The sequence below is a fragment of the Balaenoptera physalus genome (assembly GCF_965194825.1).
Source record: "Balaenoptera physalus genome assembly, chromosome: 4".
In the NCBI taxonomy this organism is placed as follows: Eukaryota; Metazoa; Chordata; class Mammalia; order Artiodactyla; family Balaenopteridae; genus Balaenoptera; species Balaenoptera physalus.
This window is the reverse complement of record NC_138891.1, coordinates 127,101,098-127,120,290: the sequence shown is the minus strand read 5'-3', so window position 1 is coordinate 127,120,290 and position 19,193 is coordinate 127,101,098. Positions and strand designations below refer to the sequence as shown.

Genomic DNA, 19,193 nt, shown 5'->3' with positions numbered 1-19,193 from the left:
GCTGATTCTAAATCTGTACATAACAAGACGGAGGGAAGCTCCCTCTCTCCCTGCCTCGTGCATCATGTTGCTGAAGTGAACACCAGGAAAGAGCATCTTCATTTCCCCCCGAATCTCATCAGCCTTCTACCTTTCCTGATACTTTGTCACCCACAAAGGAAAAAAAATGAGATTTGGAGTCAGCAGTTCTAACTTCAAGTCCTGCCTCTGAGTACCGTATCCCTAAAGACATTCTAAGCCTCTGTTTCTCATTTATGAAACCGTGATAAAAATAGTTCTAGGTACCACAAAGGGATGTTAACACGAGAATTAAATACCATAATTCCGGTGAAAGTTTTTTTTTAATCCTAGAGTTCTATTCAAATGCTAATTTTGTTCTTTCTTTACTTTTTAATCCCTCAGGTTGCCCGTTACTTCACTCTGATCTTTCCCCTTCTTCATCCTTCTTAGCCTCCAGATAACAACTGACTTGGCAAAATTCCTCCCCTCATCCATGACACTGTTCTGTTGCTTGTCTATTATTTCCCTGGGCACTTTTTCTTCATTGTTTCTGCTCCTTTACATTCTTTAACTGAGCACATTCTCCCGAGGTCAGTCCTTCGCCCCCTACTAATCTACCTGCATGTTTTCTCCCAGAGTGAATCTACTTTACTGTTTTTATTTACCACTTAAATATAGCGGATAGGGAATTCCCTGGCGGTCCAGTGGTTAGGACTCTGCGCTTCTACTGCAGGGGGCACAGGTTCGATTCCTGGTCGGGGAACTAAGATCCTGCATGCCATGTGGCGTGGCCAAAAAAAATGTAAATAATATTATAAATACATACATACATGCAATACATACATACATGCAATACATACATACATACAGGGGATAGGTACAGAGGAGTTACGCTTCTCACACTCTTTCCAATAGTCTATACAGACATTTCTAGTTGGCTATTTTGTTGCCTCCTGAACTATAGACAATAATCACTCCTTTTCCATTTAAATACTATGATTTCTCTGGTTCTTCATGTTTACAATACTTGGAAGTATTGTTCTGATTTCTTTGATTTCCCCTATATTTAATCAAGCACTAAGACTTACCAATTTCTATTTTAAATGTCTTCTGGATTTAACTCTTTTTAAACAATTTTTTTGACAGCTACCACTTTAATCTTGGACTGTATTACCTAATACCTGGGCTAAAGTTACCTTTTTCCTCCTGTCTATCCTACATGTAGAGGTCAAAATTATTGTTTACTTCAAATACCAATTTTCTGGCATATTGTTTCACTCATCAAAACTTCCAGCAACTTCCTGTTGCCTACTGCATCAAATAGAAACTAAACATAATATACATGAAGATATGAGCTCCATGAATACCAAGCCACTTTTGGAGCCCACGTCTTGCTTCTTTTCAAAACAAACTCTGTGTTTTAACCAATAAGAACTCTGAAAAAGGCAGTTTAGAATTAAAACATGTTCACAACTCCACATAATCTTATCATCACAGGCTAAGTATGGTACATTTCCCCCATTAAAAAATATAAAACGTTAAATTATAAAGAACATTATCATCATTAAATCAAACCTCCTCCCTCATTTTACAAATAAGGAAAATAAGACCTGAATAAAATTAAGCCGTTTTCTAAAGCCATATCATTACTAAGAGCAGAACTGACACAATCTTAGTTCCTTGGATCCCAAGCTCCATTTTATTTACATCATACTTTTTGCTTCCTTGTGAACAAATGTGACATTTATGGTTTAAAATATAAGGAGGTTCTTTGAACCATCCAGTAGAGACATTTCACATGGATATTTAACCTATAAATTCGATAATGTATCACTGTCAAATATACATTAGAAATATAATTCATAAAATTACTTTAAAAAGTGAAGGTGATTCTGCCCATCATCCCAGTCAGCTTGAACATGCCCCAGAGTCACCCCGTCAGGGAAAATGTAATGGATATTCCTTCAGGTAAAAGATGGGAATCCACTGTCCTCTGGGAAAAAAACATTACTATTCTACACACTCATTGGTGAGGTAACTTAGCTTTATAAAAAAAGTATCTCTGTGTCCCACTTCCAAAATCACTTGTCCTTTTTCTTCCTAATAATTAGAAAAATACATTTCTTCAGCTATTCTAGCCCATGTAATGCAAAAGGCTAGTTTTGACTGGTCTCATCATTCCTCAGCAGATTTGGTGTCTCACCGCTAAACATATAAATAGTTGAACGTGTAAAATGGTACAGGCTAGAGAGATAAGACTTGTTTGTTCAAATAATTAGGACTCTAAATATAAATTCTATTAGAGGGTGGTGATGCAACCTTGCTTGCACTCTAAAACCAAGAAATAACAGAATGGAAGGTGAAGTGAAACGCTTTCCTCTATTAACATCTACATTCTCTTGCTCATGAATTCATGGCGCATTGGGGGAAAGTGTTGAAAATAGCTTCTGACATAAATGACCACATTGCTAGTGTGCATAAGCTGCTGACACAGGCTCTAGGTTGCTTCCAAACGCCTCTATTTCTTCCATTTTTTCCCCACAACCAGAGCCTTCTCTAGAGAATCCTTAGAGCTTTGGAGTCTTGAGGGTTTGAGGAACTATGGGAAATTAAATCATATAAAGAACTCATTTCAGGGACTTCCTTGGTGGCGCAGTGGTTAAGAATCCTCCTGCCAATGCAGGGTACATGGGTTTGATCCCTGGTCCTGGAAGATCCCACATGCCATGGAGCAATTAACCCTGTGCGCCACAACGACTGAGCCCACGTGCCACAACTAGAGAAAGCCTGCTCGCAGCAATGAAGACCCAACGCAGCCATAAATAAATAAAAGAACTCATTTGGAACTTGACATTAAGTTATTAATGACATGGGTTTGAACGTTAAATATTTTAGAAAGTATGAGCAATTTTGAAAGAGTTGATAATGTCAAATGCTGGATATGACCTTACCCTATAAGAAGGCTGCAAGTGTTCTCTTTTGTTGTTTAGAAGAGCCAGATGCTTGATAAGAAAGACCTGATTGAGTCAGCCTCCATTAAATAAATGCAGGAGAAAAAATTTTAAATATTTAGGAATTTAATCAACTCACTTTTTTACATTCATCTTTTCTTGCCATCTGTCTATGAATATGACATGCACTCATCTAATGGGTCCTTTCACATTTTAGGGAATAAAATATTAAAGTCCCTTTCAAAATAAATGAACCGAAAGATCCACACTACATCATGAAGAAAAACGGCTGTTATGCAGTGGATTTACTAAAAGATTTTGCAGTGTAACCCAGGATCGTGGAGTTCCAGTTAGTGGCAGGGTGTTCATTTGTTTGTCTGAAGGCATTTTATTAGTGTGAAAGAGACAAACTAGATTTAAAAGGGGGTTATTTAAACAGAATGTGGGTTTCTTATATTGACTACCCTGGCTAAGGTGTAGAGTTTAAGAAAACAGATAATTCAGATATCTTATGTAGACTCACTTTGGTCTATTTATTTTCTCTTTAAACCAGTAAACTCTAAGGTAGAATGTATAAGACAACCCAGAGGGGTGAATAAAAATATTAGAATTTCTATATATTTGTCACATTCTTCTCTTTATTTGTATTTATGGGTTTAAGTAGTTTTTTACTATGAAAAATTTCCAAATAGACATAAAAGTGGAGAGAACAGAACAATAAACCCCATATTTCATTATTTGGATTCAACAGTTATAAAGACTTTGCCACATTTACTTCATCTACCCCTTTTTGTTGTTGAGGAATTTTCAAGCAAATCATATATATTAACAATTTTTTCTTTATTAAATATTTAAGTAGGTATCAACTCAAATTGAAGACATATGTCTACAACTCCATTAGAACAACTAACAAAATTTAAAATAATTCCTTGGTATAATCTAATAACCAGCCCTAGTCCAATTTCCTTGATGTTTTATTTGAATCAGGATCCAAACCATGTCTCAACATTACATTTGCTTTGTAGGCTTTTTGTCTTGGTTTGTTCTAATCTAGAGCTAACCTGCTCTTTCCTCCCTTTTATTTTTTCCTTTCATGCCATTGACTTGTTGCAGAAACCTGGTCAGTTATTCTGTAGAAAAGCCCAGTTTCTGAGTTTGTGTGTGGTCTTGTGGGGTCATTTAATCTATGTATCTACTCTCCTTCAAAAAGAAGCTAGCTTGTCTAGAGGGTTGATTCAAGGAAAGGTCACTTTTTTTTTTTGAGGGATGGTCAAGAATACTACATAGGGAATGTTATATGCTTCCTATTGTATCACTGAATGTTTGGTTGTCTCACTTTTAATGATGTTAAGACTAAATAGTGGTTTCAGGTGATAAACAGACTGATCCCTCCATTGTAAAGTTTCCCATCAACATTTTTTCTGTTTTTACCCATTAATAATCATATCCTAAGCCAATTACAAGTTGCAGGATAATGATAATTAGATTCTATTTTTTTCTATTATCTTTGCGCATTTATTAGCTTGAATTCTATAAAGAAGAACTTTTCCTTGTCAATTAAGGATGTGGTTACATATGCAAACATAAAGGAAAGCAGGACAAAGCCTTATTATTGACTGCCAAATATCAGAGGAAGAAGAAACTGACTTAGTTCAGATGGTGATCAAAGGGTGGTAACTGTCTTTTTTTTTTTTTTAATTGACTTTCTCTCTCTTTTTGGTATCTGCATAATTAATACATTAAAAAATATATTCAACATCTTTAAATCAATTGCATTCAATATTTTTAAAAATTTTTTTGATTCTCAAATTGCCTCTAATTTGGCCAAAGAGAGCCCTTTTATGTTGATTCCTGTGTCTTTTAGACACAACCTCAGTAGCTCTGAGAGTTCTAACTTGCTTTCTGGTGCAACAAAATGTCCCACACTCATATATACCCAACTCTAAACACGGAATCAGATGCTCCTCCAAAGATCCCGAGTCACTGCTAGTGTGGAATGGTATCTAGATCACAGTCTGTTTGTGATCATTTTTATGGGGTTGTAGAATAGATTATATTATTATTCCCAACTACTCATTCTCTTCCCACTTATTATCGCATGATTTCCAGGGCATCCTGGCAGGCAGAATACGCTCCCCTACCCCAGTTCCAGGTCTGGCCATGTGACGTGCTTTGACCAGTGGACATCCATCATGTTAAGTGGATGCTTTCAGAGCTGTTGCATGATTTAGCTCTGCCTCCTGCCTTTGCCCTTGGCCACAAGGACTGTCTCTCCCAAATAGGGGCAGCTCTTTTAGCCTGGGGCCTGGAATGAGACATGTAGAGCAGAGATTTTGCAGCTGACCTGGAGCCACCAAAATTGAAAAGCAGCAAAAATGATGCATATAGTTGCAAACTACTGAGACTTGGGGGGTTTTTGTTACTTCATAAAAGCTGACTGATACAGGTTGTGATTTCATCTAGGCCTTTTTAGTGGACAGACACAGAAAATGTGTCGTTCTTTTTTTTTTTTCGTATTTTTCTTTTTCTTTCACTTTTTAAAATTTAAGTATAGTTGATTTATAATGTTAGTTAGTTTCAGGTATACAGCAAGGTGATTCAGTTACTGTATATATATATATACATATATATGTTTATGTATATATATATATTCTTTTTCAGATTCTTGCATCTGAAAAAAGCATCATGAGTTCATAGTGATTTTTCAAATCAAATATAACATTATAGGGCTTTTACTTACCTTTTTAAAAAACATTATACATGTATCTCTTTTTTCCTACGATGAAAATCTTTATCTTTCTATATCGATATAATTACTGATTTGAATTGTCCTGTAATACAAAGTAGTTTCAAAAGAACAAAACCACTATTTTAAATTACTTTAGTTTACAAAGTATTTGTAGCTTTATTCATCCCTAAAGTATATCCTACTATTCAGGGGAATATTATTTTCTAAGCTCAGACTGGAGCTTCTTTCCTCTATGTGGTTATATCACTGATTTGATATAAAGTAGGTTCATCTCTTTCCATCTGTTTTCAATTTTCACAGATGGATGCTTTAATGAATTTTATCTTTTAAATACAACCTTTAAGTTTTCAAAATCAAATCTATGTAATAAGTTATTAAGAGAAATCTGTTCTATTCCTGTCCCTTCTACGCATTGTGAATAGTTTTCATTTAACTTCCCAGCATTTCTTTCTTCCGAAAAATGTACCATGTGAAGCTATACAGTTCTGTACCTTGCTTTTTTCACTTACTATATCCATACATGGAGACTGCCTTCATTCCTTTTCATGACTACATTGCACACCATTTTATTTATTCAGCCAACACCCTACTGATGGGTATTTGATTGTTTGCAGTCTTTTTTTAATAAGTAATTTTGAAATAAATAATATTATGCATGAATCATGTCCTGTTTTATACAGCTCTGGAACAGGCTCCCAGTAGTGGGGTGGATGAGTCAAAGGGTAGATATGTAATTCTTCTACACATTGCTGAATTCCACTCCAGAGCAGACACCTCATTACACTGCCCATCAAGAGTGTGTGAAAGTGCTTATTTCCATACAACCTCAGTAAAGGAACATGCAGATGAGTTATGTGTTTTTGCTAATCTGGTAGGCAAGAGATGCCTTCTTTGTGAAGGTTTAATAATTTATATTTCAAGTTATGTTGAGCAGAGCTTCATACTTATCAGTTGTTTTTTTTTTTTTTTTTTGGCTGCGCAGCTTGTGGGATCTTAGTTCCCTGACCAGGGATTGAACCCGGGAGCCTTGGCAGTGAAAGCAAGGAGTCCTATCACTAGACGGCCATTGAATTCCCAAGAGCTTCATACTTGAAGAATCATTTGAATTTTTCTTCTGGGAACTCTCTGGGGTTTGCTTGTGTGTGTGTGTGTGTGTGCGCGCGCGCGCGCGCGTGTGTTGGCATGCCCATGTGCCATTTTTCTATTTTGTTCTTTATATTTTTATTCTCTTTCCACTTTTATGGGTCTTTGTTATATCAGTGATAATACTCTTTGGTTGAGGATTAAACTGCAAATATATTTTCCCAATTAGACATTTATCTTTTGATTTGTGTATAGTGTTCTTTTTCATGCAGATGCTCTTTGGATATATAGTCCAATTCATAGAAGAACGTACCATGCTTTGTTCTGTTTTGTTTTGTTTGTTTTGTTTTGTTTGGGGGCAATGGTCTTATTTATTTGCTTACTTACATTTAGATCTCTGATTCATTTGGACTTTATCCCTATGTACACTATCAGGTTCAGATCCAATTTCCCTTAAATCACTGCACAACTGTTGTAACAATATTTAATAAGAATTCTCAATGGTTTGAGATGCTACCATTTTATACGTAGATAAATAAACAGATAGATAGATAAATACAGACATATAGAAAGGTAGGTTTAGATAGATAGATCTCTATTTTTATCCCTATCTATCCTAAATTTATAAGTGAACTTGGGCCAATTTCTGGACTTTATATTCTGTTCCATCGGTCTGTCAGTCTCTTCATGTACCAGTCCCACAGTGTTTTAATTACAGAGGCTTTATCAAATTCTGTAATATAGGGCTACCACCACTTCATTTCTGCCCAAAGGTATTAGTGTTTGTTTATTTTCCAGCATCTAGTATAATATTTATTTTATGTATATTTTATAATTAATGTAATATATTGATACAAAAACACATGTATGTAATTTATAACCAAAAACTTATGTTGGGGCATATGCTCTTTAAAAAAAAAAAAAAGTAGAATATGGAATCAAAAAAAAGTTTGAGGACCAGTGCTCCAGACAGCGATTTTTGAATATTCCAGCATCCTCAGACAGACTTTTGGGGGGGAGTAGCACAATAGAGCTGAGATTCTTAAGACGTATCTAATCTTGGCATTTGCCTAACGCTGAACTATGTGATGGTACCCTTGGACTGAGATGATGAGTTACCGGGATTCTGAGGAAACTTTTTCAGTGCTAATGAGGAGATCCCACAAGAAAATGTTACTGGACAAGAATGCCTAAGAAAACCATCTTTGGTTTGGAAGTAGAGATCACTTTATCAGGCCCTGTCCTCTCATCTTTCTTAATAAACTTTTCACTATTGTGGGACATGAATTGCTATAATATCAACTGAATGGCAAAGGGATTGAACCTTGAGGGGAAAATCTGGAATCCCTTGTCCCAGAGAGTACTTTTAAAACTCTGTGGGAATTCCCTAGCGGTCCAGTGGTTAGGACTCCATGCTCTCATTGCAAAGGGCCTGAGTTCAAACTCTGGTCGGGGAACTAAAAAATTCCACAAGCTGCGAGGTGCAGAAAACAAAACCAACCAAACAAACAAAAAAACCTCGGTAACATCCTATGTTGTGTTTTATCTCAGGCAATTTGTGAGGAGGTATTGTTTAATTCATCTGAGTTTATAATCAATGTTTGTCAATTCAAGAGAAGCTTATGTGTTTTTATGATACAAGGAGGCATCCAGCAACCAGCACCTGTTTAAGGCAGATCTGTCTCTGTACTTCCTAGTAACTCTAAGGAGGTCTCAGTTAACAAGCAAGGAGGGAGTTCGAGGAGCAGTAAAATCATACATTCATTAAGGACTATGAATTTTACATGTCTCCTGGGATTTGTATTACTAAAATGTTATGTAATTTTATGAAGCTAAGAGACAAATAAACAAACATTTAAACTCCAGGTTACTTACTTTTATTTAACTAATTATTAAAGAACCACTATGTGCCAAGCACCATGCTAGCTGCTGGGGACACAAAGATGTGTTGTCTCTGCCCTCAGCGAACTCATAATCCAGATGCACGTGTAAAATGATAACTGTACAGCCCAATAAGTACCGTAAGAGAACCAGGAACATGCCAAGAGCACCAGGATTATAATAAGCAGTAGACTTTGGCTTTGAAAAATGGATGACTTGGAAAGACTTAAAAGAAGAGGTAAGGGATTTTGGACTTAGACCTTCAGAGAGGACTTGCGTTTGGCAACATGGAGAACATTTGAACAAGGATGACAACAACAGTAGAAGAGATGGAGGCTGGGAGGAGAAACATTGTATCTAGATAAAATGGCATAGAGGTTCACTCCCTTACACACATACACACACACACACACACACGGGGCACAAACACAAAAGAACCTGACTTCTTCTGGGACCAAAAGCATTATATGGGGTCATGGTACAATGATACCATAGCTCCAATCAGTTTATGTAAAACTTTTATATATTTTATGGCAGAGCTCACTGTGTTTAGATTATTGGATTAAATAATAAGAACCAGTAATTAAATTATTGGATTGAATAGATCAGTGTTTATTTACACTTGAGTCATTGTTTATTTCATTATGTCCATTCTACTTCTGATTAGAATCCATTCCTATTTTAAAGTGACTCTACAGCATTTTTTTTGAACATAAACACAATTCTCTCTTTTCAAATTTAGCACTTTCCCAGTAGCTCAACGTGTTCCAATTTTATTTGTGGTCATTACTTCGTTCCTCTCCTTTAAAAATAGCAGCAGCTTGCACTTGTCTGTAAATCTTAGCTGGTGCTGGTGTCTCTGTCCTCTCTGGCCCTTACTCTCTTCTCCTTTGGATTTTTTCACTGGGTCTAGGTTGGAATTTTTCTCTTTCTAGTTTTGATCACTGGTTTGGGAGTTTATTTCCCTCTGTTTTGTTATAGCACTTGGTTTCACTACTTATATTTAGTGGTTTTAACTAGAAGATAGTCCCTACTGCATCTTGGCACAGGGTTTTAAAAAGGCCTCTTCAAGATGTTATCATGAGTCCTGTTTGGTGACCCAGCTTTGGGTTATGGCTTTAGCTCCTGGTAAAAATAGATACTTTGTAGGAAAGCACAGAATATTATACACAATATGATTTGATCTGTTGGAAGGTGCAGAACATTAAGCACAGTAATTTTGATTTTTATTTTTAAAGAAACTATACAGGTATGCTCATATATGCTGGAACTACATTCCCCCCCGACGATTTTTCTGGAATCACATGCAAGAAACTTAAGAGTGGGCTACTTCATTGATGAGGAAGTGGAGAAAAGGGAACCCTTATACACTATCGGTAGGAATGTAAATTGGTGCAACCACTGTGAAAAACAGCATGGGGGTTCCTCAAAAAACTAAAAACAGAGCTACCATATGACGCAGCAATTCCATTTCAGGGCATATATCTGAAGAAAACAAAAACACTAATTCAAAAAGATACATGCACCCCAATGTTCATAGCAGCATTATTTACAGTAGCCAAGATATAGAAGCAACCTAAGTGTCTATCAACAGATGAATGGACAAAGAAGATGTCTCATACACACACACACACACACACACACACACACACAAACACAATGTAATATTACTCAGCCATAAAAAGAGAATGAAAATTTGTCATTTGCAACAACATGCGTGGACTTGGAGGGTATTATGCTTAGTGAAATATATCAGAGAAAGACAAATACTGTATAATATCACTTATATGTGGAATCTAAAAAATAAAACAAACTAGTGAATATAACAAAAAAGAAACAGACTCACAGGTATAGAGAACAAACTAGTGGTTACGAGCGGAGGGAGTGAGGGAAAGGGACAACATAGGGGTAGGAGATTAACAGGTACCACCTACCATGCATAAGATAAACAAGCTACAAGGATATACTGTACAGCACAGGGAATATAACCAATATTGTATAATAACTATAAACGGAGTATATATAACCTTTAAAAATTGTGAATGTCGTATATCTGAAACTTATACAATACTGTACATCAACTATATCTCAATTAAACAATCAGATTAAAAGAGTGGGAGTGGAATAAAAATCAGGAGGACTGTAAAGGAGACAGTTCTCATTTGATAACTTTTCTGTGATGTTCGAATTCACCATATACATAAATTATGCTAGTTGAACATGTAAGTAGATGCATTTAACAGTGATCTATTTTTGTCTTTGATCACGTCCGTCGTAAAGTATTGAGCAAGTTTTCATAGTGTGAGAAAAGCTAAAACTGAAAACAGCAGGCGACTGTTTTGACAAGATGTGAGCCAGCAAACCGGAAACACCTTGCATAAAGGAGAGAGACCAGCTAGAATTCTTCACTCTGTACAAGTATAAAGACAAATTTGTCCCAAAATGTCCCTGTGAGGCATTTGGAAAACTAAAACAAAATAGAAAATCCAACGAAACAAATAAAATCTTGAGTCCAATGACATCAGAGAGAGAGAGAGAGACAAGACTCTTTAGTTAATGACTAAAACTCACGTCAGTTATGCTCACGAGGATTCTTGCTCAGGGCTTTTGGAGCCCAGACGGTGGAAAGCTAAGAGAGTGGCTCTTTTTCTTTTTTAAATCATTCAAGAGCACTTTATTTACTCACATAGAGTCCCCTCTTGTATGTTTCCCCACTTCCAGTTTCTAGAAGGAAATATTTGACATTTTTCTCCACAAAGTTTCTTTCCCGGTGGGCTGTTAGCAATGTCAACAACAGCAGTAGGAGATCCTCTGAAGATCTGGAGAACGCAGTTGAACAGGCATGAATGACCCGTTTACTTAGAGTAAAATGAAGTGTTTACCTCTATTTTCAACAGTTTTAGAGAATTTCTGGGAGGAAAATTATGGTTTAATCAGTACTCGTCGAATTCTGTCCCTTAGAACATTATACAGTTCTGTGGTTGTACTTCGGGAACCGTTCAAAATTGTTTCCAAAAAATATATTTTTTAAATTATTATTTTTTTATTGAAGTATAGTTGACTTACAATGTTGTGTTAGTTTCAGGTATACAACAAAGTATATATATATATATATATATATATATATATATATATATATATATATATATATTCTTTTTCAGATTCTTTTCCATTATAGGTTATTATAAGATATTGAATATAGTTCCCTGTGCTACATGGTAGGTCCTTGTTGTTTATCTGTTTTATATATAGTAGTGTGAATCTATTAATCCCAAACTCCTAACTTATCCCTCCCCGCCCTTCCTTTTTAGTAACCATAAGTTTGTTTTCTATGTCTGTAAGTCTATTTCTGTTTTGGAAATAAGTTCATTTTAGATTCCACATATAAGTGATATTATATGCTATTTATATTTCTCTGTCTGACTTACTGCATTATTTCATTCTTTTTATGGCTGAGTAATATTCCACTGTATATATTTACCACATCTTCTTTATCCATTCATCTGTCAATGGACATTTAGGTTGCTTCCATGTCTTGGCTATTGTAAACAGTGCTCCAATGAACACTGGGGTGCCTGTATCTTTTCAAATTAGAGTTTTTGTATTTTCCAGATCTGTGCCCAGGAGTGGGATTGCTGGATCATATGGTAAGTCTATTTTTAGTTTTTTAAGGAACCTCCATACTGTTTCCATAGTGACTGCACCAATTTACATTCCCATCAACAGTGTAGCAGGGTTCCCTTTAAGAGAGCAGCTCTTGACCTACTTCACAGGACTACGTCCAGGACAGTGTTTTGCTTCTCTCCTCATAAAACATAAGAACAATTCAAACTGCAGAACACTGCTGACCCACTCATTGGTTTGAAGATCCTGAGTAGGGTTCTGTGGGCCTGTCAGCAGGCATTCATTTGGGCACACACATCCTCTCTCTCTCTCCCTCTCTCTCTCTCTCTCATGCACACACTCATACCCTTAGTAACATAGAAGGCCACTCTTCTTCCCATCACAACTAATCAAATCACCCTCCAAAGGGTGGCAACTTGGTGAAACTCTAAAAACACTTAAAAAAATACTGATGGAAGACAAACTCAGGTATTGGAAAAGAGAACAACACTGAAAGAAGAGAAATAGTAACCCAAAGAGCTACTGTTTTACGTTTATATGCTGGGAGCTGAACAGAAAGTTGGAAACACCTGCAGTATACGTGACTTTTTAAAAAATTCCTTAAAAACCAAAGAACAATTTTTCTCAAATCCCTGATTAATTAACTACATTTCAAATAATAAAACAATTTTCTCTGGGTATATGTATATGTTTAATGATCTATGTTTGTGTATGTATATATTTCAGTAAACTATATTAAAGACATACTTAGGAAGTAATTGCCTGGACCACTCCAATCGCTGGTCTCCCCACTTCCAACTTCCCACCTACCCATTCTGCCCATTCTCTATCCTCCATCCACTGTGTTCTCTTTTTGAAATACAAATCTGACTGATATTCAGTGTTTAAAAGCCTTCAACGGCTTCTCCTTACTTTAGGATAAATTCAAAATCCTAATTGTGTCTCACAAAGCCCTCCACCGCCTGGTTTCTGCCTCTCACCCTCCCCTGCTCTCGATACTCTGGCCTTAAAGAACTTATTTTATTCCTTCACCCTCTTCCTGAACGCTCTCCCCCAAGGACATCTGTGCATGCTGTTGGCGCCATCAGAAATGGTCTCCCTCATCTTCTTTACCTGGCTACGAGTATAATCTTTTCATAGACAGATAGATAGAGACGTATGTGTGTGTATTTTGTAATAAAACTTTAAAAAACACATTCTAAAAAAATTCTCTTTTTTTAACATTTTAAAGTTTTTAATCTAACATTTTAGTTATTTTATTTTATTTTACTTTTTGGCCATGCTGCGCGGCTTGTGGGACCTTAATTCCCAACCAGGGATTGAACCAGTGCCCCCTGCGGTGGAAGCGTGGAGTCCTAATCATTAGACTGCCAGGGAATTCCCTAAAATAAATTCTTAAAATAATAAAAGTAAATAAAACAGGCTGTTTAAACTAGTACAGTACTTATGAAACAGCCTATTCTTTGTCTATGACTCTCAAAAGTGTCAGAAATCCATTATAAGTGATAATGTGAATGTTTAACTTCATTGCCCCCAAATTTTAACAATAATAACAGTAACAGTTTTTTAAGTGCTTTATACATGTGAACACATTTCTTTCTCCCTAAACCTCTATGAGGTAAGTACTTTTATTGGGATTATCACCATTACAGATGGGTCAACTAACACACACAAAAGTCAAATAACTTGTACAAGGTCACAGAGCTAGTAAGTGAGCAGAGTTCAGCATCAGAGTACGTGCTCTTTACCACTACACTATGCCATCAGAAATACAGCTCAAAAAATGCAAATCTATAACACTATGAAGTATAATTTAAAGGGAAGAGTTATGGTTGCTCCATGGGCTCTAGAATGTTCTTGGCCACAACACCGATTACACACATCCTAATTTTGGTTGCTGTGGTAGGCAAAATAATGCCCCCCCCCCAAGGTGTCCACATCCTAATTCCAGGAACCTATAAATATGTTACCTTACATGGTAAATAGGAAATAAGGTTGTAGATGGAATAAAGTCGCTAACCAGCTGATCTTGAGATGAGTAGATTATTCTGGATTACCCAGGTGGGCCTGATGTAATTTTAAGGGTCCTTATAAGTGGAAGAGGGAGGCAGAAGAGAGAGAACCAGAGATATGGCAGCCTGGCATTGCTGGCTTTGCATCTGGAGGAATGGGACCATGGCTGGCCTCTAGAAGCTGGAAAACACATGGAAACAGATTCTCCCCTAGACCCTGCAGAAGGAACACTGCCCTTCCCATACCTCGATTTTAGCCCAGTGAGACCTATTTCACACTTCTGACCTCTAGAAATTTAAGATAATAAATTTGTGCTGCATTAAATTTATCGTAATTTGTTACTGCGACAATAGGAAACTAATACAGTTGGGCTTTTTTTCCTGAGTTCTGACCTCAGTAACACCTTCCAAGAAAGTAGTGCCCAGTTTTAAGTTTTCTTTTTCTCCTTTTGCCAAAGAAAGCACTTGACCCAGATTCTGACTCACCCTCATCTTCCTCGAAACATCAATCTGGGGAGCTTCCCTGGTGGCGCAGTGGTTAAGAATCCGCCTGCCAGTGCAGGGGACAGGGGTTCGAGCCCTGGTCTGGGAAAATCCCACATGCCGCGGAGCAACTAAGCCCGTGTGACACAACTACTGAGCCTGCGCTCTAGAGCCCATGAGCCACAACTACTGAAGCCCGCACGCCTAGGGCCCGTGCTCCGCAACAAGAGACGCCACTGCAATGAGAAGCCTGCGCACCGCTCTCCGCAACTAGAGAAAGCCCGCGTGCAGCAACGAAGACCCATCCAAAAATAAAATAAATAAATTTATTTAAAAAAAACAAAACAACACATCAATCTGGCAATACAAGTAGCCTGGAGTATCGTCTCAGCAGTGGTGTCACTACATTGTTATGGGATGTAAAGAAATGTTATTTTAAACAATGGCTTTTACAGATTTCTGCTGGTCTGACTTTAACAAACACAGTAGCTCTTGCCTCTATGGTCTAATACATCTTCTCCACCAAAGAGGCCCACTGGAGGAAGACAGTGTGATAGAAACCATGGGCAGAGCAAATGTGTGTAAATTCACATGGGCTTCTCTCATTGAACTGCTCACGTGGAGGTAAATGAGTGTCCTCAGCCATAGGGAACTCACTGTTCTCTTTATGCTGATATTTTTGCTTTTGACATCTTCCTTTTTAATGTCATGTCTGTTACTGTCTTAAAATGATTATCAGGTCTACCAGCAAGCACAATTTGACCTTTGCATTCATCTTGACTATGTCAAGATGGAACCAGTTCTCTTCAGCAAGTTGATTATGATGCTTTGTTCTTAACAATGTTGACAGAGGGCAGAATTTTCTGGGCACCGGTTTCCTGGAGTGCTGTTTTGGGTCAATTCCATCATAGAGGCAGAACCTTGTAATTTTGCAGAAGATCCAAACCTCTCTCCCCCTCCATGGTCCTTGTCAGTTGATGAGAGATTACAAACTCAGGCCAAGTTGCCTGGCTTGGGTTCCAGTCTAGATCTGAGGACCAGCTGCCACCAGCTGTGTATTGCCAAGAACAGCACACTGCTCTTGTTCACATTCAACTCCTTTTCTTAAGTGTTACCTCAGAGAAATCTGACATCTCACCTACGTAGAATAAGTTAGGGCTTCATGATTTATAATACGATCATTAACTCTATCCATACATTTCTTCCACCCACTCCACCTTAACCCCTTCCCCTTCGACAGGTGTATATTTACCCGTACTATCAACCAAGCACTTTGCTCAGCACTGGACATACAGTAGCGAGCAAACATCAAGAAATTTCTTCCCACATGGAGCTTCTATTTTAGTGGGAGAGAAAAATATAATTCAACTAAACAACACACAAATAAATGTCCACCTATCAACAGGTACACTGAAATCAGAATTTAAATAACAGCAACAACAACAAAAAGCAATCCTCCTGACTACCAAAAAGAAACAAAGAATATTGACAGATAGAAGTAAAAAGAAAGAATGGGAATGAGCATGATATTATACATATTAGGATTGAGACAAAAGAGTGGTACAGTCGTATTTGGGATGAATATCAAGAAGATGAGTATATAATTAGAGCACAAGGAATCCACTGTCTTTTCTTGAATGAAGATGGCAAAAAGAGTTAAGTGCTCAGAAAAATGAGAGGAGTGAAGGCCAGCTATCTATGCAACAAAGTCTCTGATCTTCAAATCCCAGTTCCACCTCTTTCCAGCCTAGATAAGTGAGCTTAGACAGTAACTTAGCTTTCCTGAGCCTTCGGGTCCCTACCTGTAAGTTGAAGATATGTTCTATCTCATGCATTTGTTGAGAACTTAAAAAGAGAAAACATACAGGAAAGTCCTAGGAACAGTGTGATTCATAGGTAAGCCTTCAGTACAGTTTTTGGATCTGAACGTGAAACCTGAGTGGATAAATCAAAAATAGGACGGTGGAGTGAAACTTAGCCTTGAAGAACATTCTTGTTTTTTCAACAACACCCCAAAAGCAATGAATGTACCTAGTGCCCAGATCTTGGTTTCTAATACCATTCTCCAATCAAAGGGACCAGGGCTCCTTGGAGCAGTGGCTCATTCTGGAACTGGAGCAGAAAATATACACAGGATCAGCCTGGAGCATTTTGTGGGACCAGAAAGTAAGGAAGTGCTAAAAACAAACAAACAAACAAACACACATATATACACAATGATGGGGGGATGTCAAAGGGACACAGGAACCAATTTTAAGAACTCCCAATGGCCAAAGCTGGACAATCTAAAATAAATAAAATAGTATTGGACTGTAATCCAAAGTGCAAAATAAATATTGATGAGCTTATACTGAAAAAAAAAATAGATGAATGAATGAATGGAGTGGCGGGGAGAGACATCTCTCAAGCAGAGAAATTCCAAGTAATTTATGGAGCTACTCCACTCTCAAGGAGGTGGATTATAACTCTTCTTCCTTAAGTGTGGGTTGTACATAGTGACTTCCTTCCAAAAAATACAGTATGGAAATTGGGGGGAAAGGTAACCCATGGAGATACCTGGCATACACTACCTGACCAGGTGATAAAGGTTAACATCAACAGTGATAAGTCATGGTCACAGTATGTACCCTTGATATGATGTGATGAAAATGATACTTTACCTCAGAGATCTCCCTCCAAAAAAACCATAAATCCAGTCCAGTCATGAGAAAAATATCAGAGAAATACCAATTGAGGGACATTCTACAAACTATTTCGCCAATACGCCTCAAACCTGTCAAGGTAATAACAAAACAAGGGAAGTCTGAGAAACTCACAGCTAAGAGGAGCTTAAGGATACATACAGGATTACTAAATGTACTGTGGTGTCCTGGATGGGATCCTGGAACATTAAAGAACATCAGGGAAGAATGAAGGAAATCTGAATAAAGTGTGGACTTCAGTTAATAATAATGTATCAGTATTGGTTCCTTAATTGTGACAAATGTATCACACTAATGTAAAATATTAATAATAGGGGAAAGTGGGTGTGGTGTATATGGGAACTCTCTATACCATCTTTGCAATTTTTCTTTAAGTCTAAACTGTTATAAAATTTTAAAAATTTTTAAAAAGCAAATAAAACATTCTTGTAATACCAGGCCTTTTGGCATCCCAGGAACAATACAGAAAAGATCCCTGCACACTTCCAAATTAATCCCCTGTAGGAGTCAGGGTTAGGAGGGCCAAAGTGTTAACTTTACCCAAAGCTTGAAAAAGCGCTTATTCTGCCTATTCATCTAAGCCTGTGTTTGCCTCTGGGTTATTCTTGGCTACAGTTTCAAACTTAGGGTGTCTTGTTTCTATTTTGATTACTGTATAGGAATACCAGAGTAAAATCATTTTCTCTGTTTTTAATTAGTGATAATTCTACACTAAAGTCAGTCCTTTTTATTTCAAATTTAAGACTGTCAGTGAAATACATAACTTTCCCAGTAGTTTTGTTACAATTCCTCCAGCCTTCCTCTTTGTTGCCTTCCGGCATTAGTGATTTTTTTGTCTGTGTTCAACATGATACCAATTGATGTGTCAAAATTGCGTAATGGTTTTTATTGTGAAGCCTTGACTTCTTGGTTTGATTTCCTATAATATAGGTCAGCACATGCCCCCTTCACTGAGACAACTTGCACCTTCTTTCCCCACTTAGGGACAAAAACTCACACCACGTTGAGCTGAGCAATACTCAGGCAATGAGAGCTCGAGAAAAAGTCATTGTTTTATGCTATTAGACACGCAACCTGCAGGTTATTTTAAGTATCATATTACCAGAACTTGAATAGCAACAACAATAATGCATTCTATTAAAAATAAATAAAAGGAAAGAAAAAAAAAGTTAAAACGAAAGAAAAAGGAAAACTTCGTTTCTTAAGTGTGCTAAAGATCTATTGTAATCTCCATTTTTCTAAAAAGTTAACGCGAGGAAAACAAAATAATAGGAACCATTCCCAGGATTTTAAATCTTATGAGCCCAGAATCCGTGAAAATCCTGTTTAGAACCATCCCGTGAAGTTGGCTTTGGGACGTCCCCCGCTACTGCATCAGAGCTTCTGTATCTTTCTAACAATCATCCCGTTGGACGTCCCCTGAGGACAGAGCAGCTGGCTGGAGCGCCCAGACCAGACTCCTCTAACTGAATGTAGATGTGCAGGTGGAGAGGATACAAGTAATTCTGGCTCAGCAGCCAGGAATTTCCTTCCACCCCGCGTCCCAAAAGTGCACTGCATATTAGCGGCACAATTGGGACCCTCAAAAGCCAAGAAAATTCTAATAGTGCCCCCTGCTCTAGTGCGAAGAGTGTGGCCGGCGCCTGCCTCCGAGTGATGCCATCTTGGGATCTTAGCATCTTCTAAGGAGTTAGTGAGTTTTGCATTC

The 19,193-nt window shown here is 37.4% G+C and overlaps 1 protein-coding gene across 5 annotated transcripts in view; it reads right to left on the bottom strand.

The window, feature by feature from the left end:
- Positions 1-19,193, bottom strand: part of JAM2 (junctional adhesion molecule 2) — a 67,655-nt gene that overhangs the window by 47,489 nt on the left and 973 nt on the right. The window lies entirely within an intron of this gene.